This window comes from Petaurus breviceps, unplaced genomic scaffold, assembly GCF_028583685.1.
Source record: "Petaurus breviceps papuanus isolate PSGF00001 unplaced genomic scaffold, PetGlider_PUasm1.0 37, whole genome shotgun sequence".
Taxonomy (NCBI): domain Eukaryota; kingdom Metazoa; phylum Chordata; class Mammalia; order Diprotodontia; family Petauridae; genus Petaurus; species Petaurus breviceps.
The window spans coordinates 60,435,396-60,446,722 of record NW_027186296.1 but is presented as its reverse complement, the minus strand read 5'-3'; the positions used below and the strand labels follow the sequence as shown (position 1 = coordinate 60,446,722).

The following is an 11,327-nucleotide window of genomic DNA, read 5'->3' as shown; positions in this document are numbered from 1 at the left end:
GAGAAAGAATTGATTGAAGGATGTTTTTGCTTTCTTTGTTTGGTGTTTTCTTTCATAACATGACTAAAATGGAAATATGTTTTGTATAATTGTACATGTATAATCTGTATCAATTTGCTTGCCTTCTTAAGGAGGGATGAGGGAAAGGAGAGCAGGAAACAATTTGAACTAAAAATTTTTTTAAATGAATTTTAAAATCATTTTTACATGTAGTTGAGAAAAAATTAAATTTAAAACAGAAAAATATTAAAATTAAAAAGGATTCCATGGTTAGAAACTTGAAGCCTCTTTTCTGTGACTGTCATAAGAATGTAGCCTCAGTGGGGCCTTGCTTATCACAAAAATCCTGAAATTCTATAATTATTATTATTTGGAGATGAGGAAAGTGAGATTTAGCTAGGGTTAGAAATTTGCCCTATCACAGGGCTCTTTGTTGTTTGTTTATTTCAGTCATGTCTGTCTCTTTGTGACTCTATTTGGAATTTTCTTGGCAAAGGCACTGGAGTGGTTTGCCATTTCCTTCTTCAGCTCATTTTACAGATGAGGAAACTGAGGCAGATAGAGTTGAGTGACTTGCTCAGAGTCTTACAGCTAAAATGTCTGTGGTCACATTTGAACTTGGATCTTTCTGACTCTAGGCCCTGCACTCTATCCACTGCAGCCCCTAGCAGCCCCTATCACAGAACCAGTTAGTGTTAGACAGAATTCAAATCCTAATCTCTGAACTCTAGATCCAATACTTTTTACATTATATTACATTGATAAAACTATGTTAGAAACTTAGCCGTTAATGAGCAAGGATGATTCTAAGGATTCTTCTTGTCCGTATAATTAATTATATCTATATCTATATGTAGATAGATAGATATCTTCATGTGTACACATATACATACATATATACATATGCTCATATATGTCAGCATGAAGTATAAATGGAGAGCTAGTTTTGGAGGCAGTATTAGTTCATACATTCCAAATAGCAAAACTTATCCTCAGAATTTGCAAAACACTAGAAAAGAATTTTGTTGTTATTCCATATAGTGATCCTATGTGGTAGGTGTCTTGATATTCCACATAATAAAACTGGGTCACAGACAGATTGTGGGACTTGCGTTAGGCTCTTCAGCATGCCAGCGACCTCATTCTAAAAGATTATTTTCTAAAAATTTTCCTGAAGAGCAAATTTAACCTTTGACCTAACTATACCACTGCTAGGCTGTTACTCAAAAAAGATTAAAGAAAGTGGGAAAGGTTCTTTATGTACAAAAATATTTAGAGCAGCTCTTTTTGTGGTGGAAAAAAAAACTTCCTGAAAACTAAGAGAAATCCATCAATTGAGAAATGGCCAAATAAAATTTCAGTATATGAGTGTGATAAAGTACTATTGTGCTGTAAAAATGAGGAAATAGATGTTTTTTAAGAGACTTGAAAGACATATGAATGGATGCAGAGTAAAGTGAGCAGAAACAGAACAATTTATATTATAACATCAATATTAAAATAACAAATATTTTTGAAGCCTTATAAACTAATGGAGAATGAAATGAGCATAACCAGAAGAAAATTTATATGACACCAATCCTTTAAAAATGACTTTGAAAGCTGTAAGAACTATGATTAATATAATGACCATACCGGATTTGAAAGGTCTAATGATGAAAAATACCATCTATTACAGAGAGGTGAGCATTTGGGATGCAGAATGATATCTACCTATATGTATATTTACATATCCATATTTACATACATTTGTATATATATTTGCATAAAGTTATTGGGTGATTTGTTTTGCTTCATTATGCATGTTTGTTGCAAGAATTTTTTTTTATTTTTTCAGTTGAATGGGTGGAGATAAAATCAATTTCTATTTATTTAAAAAATAGAGTTCTGGGGGTACTCTAGACATGAAATATTGCATGTACTTCCAAATAAAATTATTGCATTATTAGTTTTACCTAACTGCTTTACTTTGTTACAAGAGAGTTCTTTCAGAGGGAGAGTAATCTGTAAATATTTTTCATATAAAAACCCAAGCATTACTAAAACTTAAAGTGTAAAAAAAGTTTTTGTCTATTGAGTAGGATATATAGTTCAGTGCTGAACACAGTGCCTCGCACATATAGGTACTTACCAAATGCTTGTTTACTGTTTGTTGACAGACCACATAACTTTTCAGTGTGATATGGTAGATAAGAGTGCTGAACTTGAAATCAAGCATCATGGGTCTCAATTGTGCCTGGGCAAGTAACATCAAGTCTCAGTTTTCTAATGGTGATTACATTAGTACCAGGGGTGGGAAACCTGAGGCTTCAAGGTCACAGGTAGCCTTCTAGGCCCTCAAGTGTCACCCTTTGACTGAATCCAAACTTCACAGAACAAATCTCTCCTTAATAAAAGGATTTGTTCTGTGAAGTTTGGATACAGTTAAAGGGAAGCTTTTGAGGATCTAGAGGGTCACCTGCAGCCTCAAGGCCACAGTTTCTCCATCCCTGTTAGACTACATGTCTCACAAAATGCTGATGTGATGTTTTGTGAATTTTAAGATAATATATGTACATATAATGCAAATATGAATTTTTATTTAGCCCTACAAAGTTTAGTCCAACTTTGTTGAAGACCGAAATTGGGTTATATTTCTTAAAACAAGCCAAACAAAGCTTTTTGTACAGGAAAACTCCTTGGAAATCCTTCTGATGCTGTAAAAAATAAGTATAGTCTAGTTATGGGATCTTAGCACTAGAAGCGACCCTAGAAATCATGAGGCTACTCCCTGGTAGGATCATAGCGTTTAGAAGTCAAAGGGCTTCTTTGCTAATGAATTCTTAGAATAAAAGATGCAACTGCTAATGTTAAGCCTGAAATAAAATGTTGATAGGGTTTCTTAACCTGTGTGTGTGTGTGTGTGTGTATCATAGTAACCTTTAGGAGTCCTTTAAAGTCTATGGACTCCTCAGAATTAGTTGTGTTGTTGTTGTTTTTTAAACATTATTGATTGAAGGAAATTCCATTAGAAGATAGTGAGAGGGGCGGCTAGGTGGCGCAGTGAGTAAAGCACAGACCCCAGAGTCAGGAGGACCTGAGTTCGGTTCCGGCCTCAGACACTTAACACCCACACAAAAAAACTAGCCATGTCACCTTGGGCAAGTTACTTAACCCCAATGCACTCCAAAAAGGCAAAAAAAACAAACAAAAAAACCCAACAAACCCCAAAACAAACAACAACAACAACAAAAAGAAGATAGTGAGAAAAAAAAAAAGATGTAATATTTCCCCATTTTAATTCTTGGATCTCCTGAAACCTCTTAGGGTCCATGGATCCCAGGTTAAAAACCCACTTTAACTTATAGTAGATTTTCAGTTTAGCAATACATTCTTTACCTTCAGACTAAACAAATTGTACAATCCCTTTTAGATAGGGAAATCCCTATTAGATAACCTCTGAAGTCCCCTCCAACTCTACACACTATGATCCTTGGATCACCTCTCCACAGCGCTGGAGTATCTGCATTTTGGCAATGAGCTGAAGTGATCTCTCCCTAGTTCTTTACTGGTTTCTGAACCACTTGCAAATGACAAAGTGTTTTGGAGAGCTGTGTTTCTTTGTCATTCTATGGATTCTGTCAATATCTTCTGTTCTGAAGCATAGGGTTTGGTTCTGTGATTTTTAGATTTTGGCCTAAGACAACCCATAATCCTTTCTAATCTGGTCCTTAAAAGTGACCCATCTCTGGACTTTGAGATTCTAAAGTATTGGCACAGTTTTTCAGGAGCATTTCAGGAGCTGTGGTTTCAGTCATGTCCAACTCTTTGTGACCACATTTGGAGTTTTCTTGGCAGAGATACTGGAATGGATACTTACTGTTTACTTCTCCAGTACATTTTATATACGAGGAAACTGAGGTAAACAGGGTTAAGTGACTTGCCTGTGGTCACACAGCTAGTTAAGTAGCTGCAGCTGAATTTGAACTCAGGATTTCTGACACCAGGCTCACCACTCAAAGTAATGTGTCATGTAGCTGCCCCAGGAACATTTCTGGATTAGGGTAAACCACATAATAACTCTGAAACATGAATCACCCTATGAGAATCTTGTTCATTTCTGGACATAAATTCCCCATTGAGCACCAATGAAACAACTGGGTTGTCCATCTGTCATTTTTCTACCTAACTCTATTACTACCCCCACTTCTTTTAAAAAATCATTCAATTCCCATATACCTTTGACAGCAATAGCTGGTGTACAAACTACTACTGGTGATATGCTCCCATTTACTTGAGACCAACAGATGTTTCTGCATTGTTTTTTGGAGGTCAGCTGTCTCTGAAGAGTGTAGTTCTAAGATTCACAGCCATGAATCCATGGAAGAACATAGATATTAAACAAATAAGGGTTTCTGTATCAGGAAGCAGATTGGAATCATTAAAACTACAATGAAACTCCCCAGATGTAATCCAGCCCCATTCTTTTTTCTTCTGAGAGATAGGATTCATTTATTTTTGTGGTGGTTTTTACAAAGTATTATTTATTTATAATATCCATATAAAATTTTTTGAGTTCTTACTTCTCTCACTCCCATGCCCACCCTGCCCACTGTGAAGGCAAGAAATGTGATATTAATTATACATATAAAATCATGCAAAACATGTTTCCATAACAGACATGTTACAAAAAGAAAAGGCAAGAAAAATAATGTTAAAAAAATTTGCTTCAATCTGCATTCCAACTTCATCAGTTCATTTTCTGGAAGTGGATATCTTTCATCATAAGTTCTTTGGAATTGTCTTGGATCATTTTTTTTGCTCAGAATTCACAGTTGATCATCATATGATATTATTGTTACTGTACACGGTGTTCTTCTGGTACTGCTCTCTTCACTTCATAGCATTTCTTTAAGTCTTGCTAGGTTTTTCTGAATCCATCCTGCTTGTCACTTCTTATAGCACAATTGTGTTTCATCACAGCCAAAACCTATCTAGTTAACTCAGGGTTTAGTGGCTAGATTTCTTTCTCTAAGACTAAGTCTTCAACCCAATTCACTCTGGATCTCATGCATTGGAAAACAATAGGTCTCTACTCAAGTACCATTTAATGGTCATTTTTTGGGTTCTTCTGACTCAGAGTGATGTAAATAGTAACTGTTTCTCTTTTGACTAGCAATCCTGAAGGTCTTCCCCTCCCAGTTTGATTTTTTTTTTAATAAAGGGGCCATCCCTTGACTCACTTCTTAAAGAAATATCCCAAAGACATAAAAGAAGGAAGAAACATACCCCCATGTGCAAAAATGTTTTTAGAATCTCTCTTTTTGTAGTGACAAAGAATTGCAACCTGAAGGGGATATCTATCAAATGGAAAATTGTATGGATATAATAGAGCACTAATATCCTATAAGAATTGATGAAAAGAAAGACCTAAATGAATTGACACAGAATGAAGTGAGCAGAACCCAGGAATAATTTACATAATAACAACACTATAAAGAGAAATATCTTTCAAAGACTTAAAACAATGATCAGTATGGAGACCAAGCACCATTTGGGAGTACCAATGATAGAGCATTTTACCCAGCTCTTGACATTCTGCATTGAAGGTGCAGAATGAGACATGTATTTTTTTTTAAGCAATCGGGGTTAAGTAACTTGCTCAAGGTTACACGGCCAGTTATTTCTGGGTGTGGTGCTGAGTATCTGAGCCCAGATTTGATCCAGGTCATCCCTACACTGGAGCCAGTGCTCTTACTCGGTGAGCCACGTGGCTGCCCCTAAGCAATTGGGGTTAAGTAACTTGCTCAAGGTTACATGGCCAGGTGTTTCTGGGTGGGTGCTAAGTGTCTGAGCCCCGATTCGATCCCCAGGTTATCCCGACACTGGAGCTGGTGCTTTTACTCCCTGTGCTACCTCGCTGCCCCAAGATATGTATTTTTGTTTGTGGCCAGTGTGGGAATTTTTTGCCTTGACTATGCATATTCAGTAAGAGGATTTTGTTTTTCTTGTCTTACCTTAAAAGGGGAGGAAGAGAAAATAAGTATTAGATGAAATTTTTTTAATTAAAAAAAGCCCTCAAAATAAACTCTAGAGAGAGAAAAATGCTGTTTATGTGATTTAATTCTCACCAAAGACACATCCTCCAGTTTACCTGGTTTCAGTTCTGGTCTGTAAGCACCATGTTCTCTTCTCTCCTCTCACTGTCTAGTAGGCTTGTTCACCTACCTGAGTCTAACGCCTGATTCTCTGCCCCTCCTATCTACTGTCCCCAAAACAGGCTGAATGACCTTCTTTAAGATCCCTCCCCAGAACTCCAAAACCAGCCAAATTCTTCTAAATTCCTTTGAAAAGTGCCTAGCTTGAGAATTCACTTTCATTACATGAAAATCCTCCAAAATGTTTGTGACTTTGGGTCTTGGCAACCTCAGGGTCACACTATTAATTACCTTAGGTGCTAAGGATTCAAAGATAAAACAAAACAAATATAGTCTCTGCCCTTAAGGAATGTGAATTATACTAGAGGAATAGAAGTTCATATTTAATTATTGAGTCAGAAGCAAGTACTAAAAACTAGTGGCAGGGTTATCATGAAAGATTTCCTACTAGAGGGAGTCCATGACTTGAAACTTGGATGACATTAGGAACTCTAATGAGGCAGAGGTAAGTGAGGGGTGAGGAGGTCAGGATTCCTAGAATAGAGGACAGACTGTGCACTTAAAAGCACTATCATAGTTCCCAAATAATTTCTAGCTTGCTCTCTTCCTCCTATTCAATTCTGGGCCCTCTTAATTGTCAGAAATAATTAAGAAAAATGTTAGTGCATTTTGAATTGAAGAAATAAATCAGCATAATGGAAAGAATCTGTGCCAAAGTTATTTCCATGCTATAGCTTTTTCATTTGAAAGAGAACTTGTGTTTCTTAACACTAAACAAAAAATGATGATATCTCCCCAGGACTTCTTGAGAGATAACATCTAATTCCATAGAATCTAGAGGTAGAATGGATCTTAGAGATTTGCTTTATTCTATCCCCTCTCCACTTTCAAAATTCTACATAGTTTTGTCAGTTCTAAATAAGATTACATTTATTATTTTTCTTATTGCAGGATTGATGTGTTTTGAATGAAATAACCTAACACTGAATCTGGCTAGTACTGTTACTTAAACAAGAGTGGTAGATGTGTGGATATCAGTGTTTATGGGGAGAATTCAGGGATTTCAACATCCATCTAATCCAGTCAATAGACCCCAAACAACACCTACATTGTGTCTAATTAGTGATCATCTCACCTGTGTTTAAAAATTTCAATGAGTAGTGGGTGCCCACTGCTTTCCATGGTAGCCCATTCTCTTTTCAGATAGTCCTAATTGGGAAGTGCCTGATATTAAGTGTAAATTGGCCTCTGCAATTTCTACCCTTATATCCAGGGTCTCCCCTCTGACTCCAAATAGAATAAATCTGTTCTTCTTTTTTACATGATAACCTTTCAAATACTTGAAGACAAGTATTGCCTGTTCCTATCCCACCATATCCTTGGTCTTTTCTTCTCAGGGCTAGCTGAATATTTCTTGTTCCTTCGATTGATATTATTTGACTTGTAGAGCCAATATCCATTATTTTGGTTGCCCTCCCTTGTGCATTTGCCAGCTTATCAAGGCCCTTTTGTGGCACTCAGACCTGAACAAAATAATCCAGATATTAAGTGAGGCAGAGTATGGTGGAACTATCATATCCTTATTCTTAGAAGCTGTGCCTGTTGGAGCAATACAAAAGTAAATTAGCTTTTTTTTGTCTTTTGCCTCATGTTGATGACTCACATTGAGTTTTCCAACTAATAAAATGCCAGATCATGTCTTCCCCATCTTGTATCTGTGAAGTTGATTTTTGGAACCAGGGGAAGACTTTCTATTTATTCTTATTAAGTTCTATCTTATTCAGCCCACTGTCTGCCTGTCAAAAACTTTTTGTGTCCTGGTAGTCATTTAGTGAATAAGCTGTCCCTTCTAGCCTTTGTGTCATGCTCACATTTAATGAGCATATCACCAATATCTTTATCCAAATCATTTATGGAAATTTTAAATACTAAAGAAATAAACATAAATCCCCAGGGTATTACATTAGAGAGTTCCTGCCAAATTGACATCTGCAATTATTAATAACATCTTCAGCCATTCAACCAGTTCTAAAGCCAGGTAATTATACTAGCCTATGTATTTCTTTTCTTTCCATAGGAAGATCATGAGATACTCCATTAAACACTTTGTTAAAAATATAGATGAAATATATCAACAAAAGAATGTCTTCAATCTACCACTTTAGTTACCCTGGCAAATAAGGGAAATACACTATTCTAGTATAACAGTTATTCTCTGGGTCCCACTACCTGAAGGACAGGTATGTCACATTTCACCCTATCTCTCCGGGTTCTTGGGTACCCTTAAGTTGTTGGGTGCATCTAGTCTCTGCCATTGGCTCAAGCCCTCACTTATTGAATTCCCTTAATTCCCCTTTATCCCATTTCCATGTAACCACATATCTTTTACCCAGAAAAATTTACTTCAAAGGTATAACAAGAACAAACATGCAAGTATCCTCTCCTACAGTGAGAGAAGGGGTACATATTTTCTCCTACCCCTCCTCTATCTCTGGGAAAGGGTGAAGAATTAGATTTACAGCTTAATTTAGTTCCCTGATAAAATTAATCCAACAAGTTCCAAGTCTGAATCCCTCCTGGGCTCAAGTCACATCTCCATGGCTTCTTAGGGCTTTCCTGCTAGGCTCGTAGCAATGCCTGGTTTAGAATCTTGCCTCCAAGTTCACCACAGCTTAAAGTCCTGAGTTTGGGAATTCCTTTGCCCATGCCTACAACTGAAAAAGAACAGACTAAAATCCTTAACCTGATTCTTGGGGCTACAAGGAACTAAAAAGGAAGGGGGAAGGTAGATCTTCTCTCTACATGGAGCTTATATAGTGAAACAAACCTTCACTCTCTGGACACTGCTAGGAGAGTGAGACTGTCCCAGTCTGATCATTTTAAAGAAGCATATTCTATTGTGTCAGTCAATGGAAAGAGGTTGAACCTATCCATGTGGTAGGGAGAAGGCAGTATGTCTTCTTTCAGAAGCAGGTTCCTTCAATCTCCCACATAGGTGCTTCTATCTCAGGAGAGGTGGGCATGTGCAAAGTCTGCTTACAGTAGCAGAATCTATTCTTAATGAGCTACACTGGCTCTTTCCTTTTCTAGATATTTACTGACCATTTCTTTTCTTTATTTTATTTTATTGCTTTTTGGAGGGGGGAAGGTAGGGCAATTGGGGTTAAGTGACTTGCCCAAGATCACATGGCTAGTTTTTTGTGTTAAGTGTCTGAGGCCAGATTTGAACTCAGGTCCTCCTGACTCCAGGGCTGGCGCTCTATTCACTGTGCCACCTAGCCTCCCCCCACTGACCATTTCTTTGATAATCCATTCTATGAAATTCACCAGCAATAAAAATAAAGCTCAATGTTTTTTGTTCAACTCTTTTCTGTTTTCTTTCCTTTTTTGAAAATCAAGACATTTGCTCTTACTGTGGTAATTCTCCCATTCTCTAGGAAGCACTAGAGACTTTATTTAGAGCGGCTGTGACATTAAACTAAGATTTCCTCCCTTTTACCCAAATAACTACTACGGAGAGCAAAAGGACAACAGGAGAAGTAGTATTGGATTTGAGTCAGAAGATATGGGTTCAAATCCCAGTTTTGACATGTACTACCTGTGTGATCTCAGCCAAGTCATTGTGCCCCATAGTGTCAGACTCAAATAGGACCACTAAATTGGACATAAGAATTTCTATGAACCACATATTGATTCAGAAAACCACACACTCACATATCAACACATTTAAATCAGATCGGGACTATATTTTATTCTGGCTTGGGCCACACTCAGAAGTGTTCTGGGCTGTATGCACTCACCTCACTGCAAGTGTGGAACCTCTGACTTAGCCCCTCTGTGTCTCGGTTTCCTCATCTGTGAAAGGAGGACTAGATGATTTCTGTGGTCCATTTGAACTCTAATTCTATGATCTTATTATATCCTTTTCCAATTCTGTGTGCCACCCAGGTCCCTTTCCTATCTAGCACATCATTTTCCATTATAAATGCATTTACTTAAGCACATTTCATTGTAACTGAAACCACTCTGTTCTGTAATCTATTACTAATGAAATGCTCAACTCCTAAAGTAAATATATTTGAAACAGTTGATGAATCTGAACAGCTCTGGACTGTACATACATGATTTTGTTTGGAGGGTATTGAAAATTGCTAGCCATATTGATACCTGAGTTTCTCCTCTATTAACTAAGGAACATGTTGACCAAACAAATCATTAAAATAAAGCAATTCTCTGACTCAGCTTTAATTAAAAAAACAACATTGGTCAGGTTGCAATGATAAGCTTATTGCAACAGAACTATAGCTTTTCTATCTACAGAATCATCAAAAAATTCCAAAGCAATGCCATTATTTAATCCACAGTGAATCTAAACAATGCTCTTAGTTCTGTTCAGAACATAATGAAATATGGTCTTTGAAATGGAATACTGATGATCCAGAGCAATACTTTCATTTTTATGAGTAGTTGACAATGTCTGAGAAGAGAGGAGACAAGGATTATTTTAAAAACTCTTGGCATAAAAAACTCAAACAACAATAACCACCACCACCACCACCTCTGACTTTACAACTTACTATCCTAGTAACCTTGGACAACTAAATGAACCTCTTTGAGTCTCATTTATAAAAAAGGGATAATACTTGTATTATCTACCTCAAAAAGCTATATTAAAGATCAAATGTCCCAAGGTGATTAGAGAAAAAGGAAAAGAATTTATATGTTCTAAAATATTTATAGCAACTCTCTTTGTGGTGGCCAAAAATGAAAATAGAGGGAATGCCTTTAAATATGGGGATGGCTAAACAAGTTGTGGTATATGATTGTGATGGAATGCTACTGTGCTCTAAGAAATGATAAACTGATTGATTTTAGAAAAACATGAAAAGACTTGCATGAAATAATGAAGAGTGAAATGAGCAGAAGCAAGAGAACATTATATTCAGTAAACAGTATAATATTGTTTGAAGAATAACTATGAAACAAGTTATTCCATGTATTATAAATAATCATGTCAACTACAAAGGACCTCTGAAGGAAAATGCTATTCACCTTCAGAGAAAGAGCTGATAAATAGATATATGTTTACTATGATTATGTATGTCTCCATCCATCCATCCATCCACCCATCTATCCATCATCTATCCATCTATCTATCTATCTATCTATCTATCTATCTATCTATCTATC

At 36.6% G+C, this 11,327-nt stretch overlaps 1 long non-coding RNA gene across 3 annotated transcripts in view; it reads right to left on the bottom strand.

Annotated features, from left to right (window-relative positions):
• Positions 1–4,483: 4,483 nt before the first annotated feature.
• LOC138169244 (uncharacterized) overlaps positions 4,484–11,327 on the bottom strand; it is a 10,205-nt gene continuing 3,361 nt past the window's right edge. The window contains exons 2-3 of one of the 3 annotated variants that reach the window (XR_011170308.1): positions 9,938–9,992; positions 4,484–5,996 (exon numbers count right to left, since the gene is read on the bottom strand). This is a non-coding gene — a long non-coding RNA (uncharacterized lncRNA). The other 2 variants (XR_011170307.1, XR_011170306.1) reach the window with 2 other exon arrangements.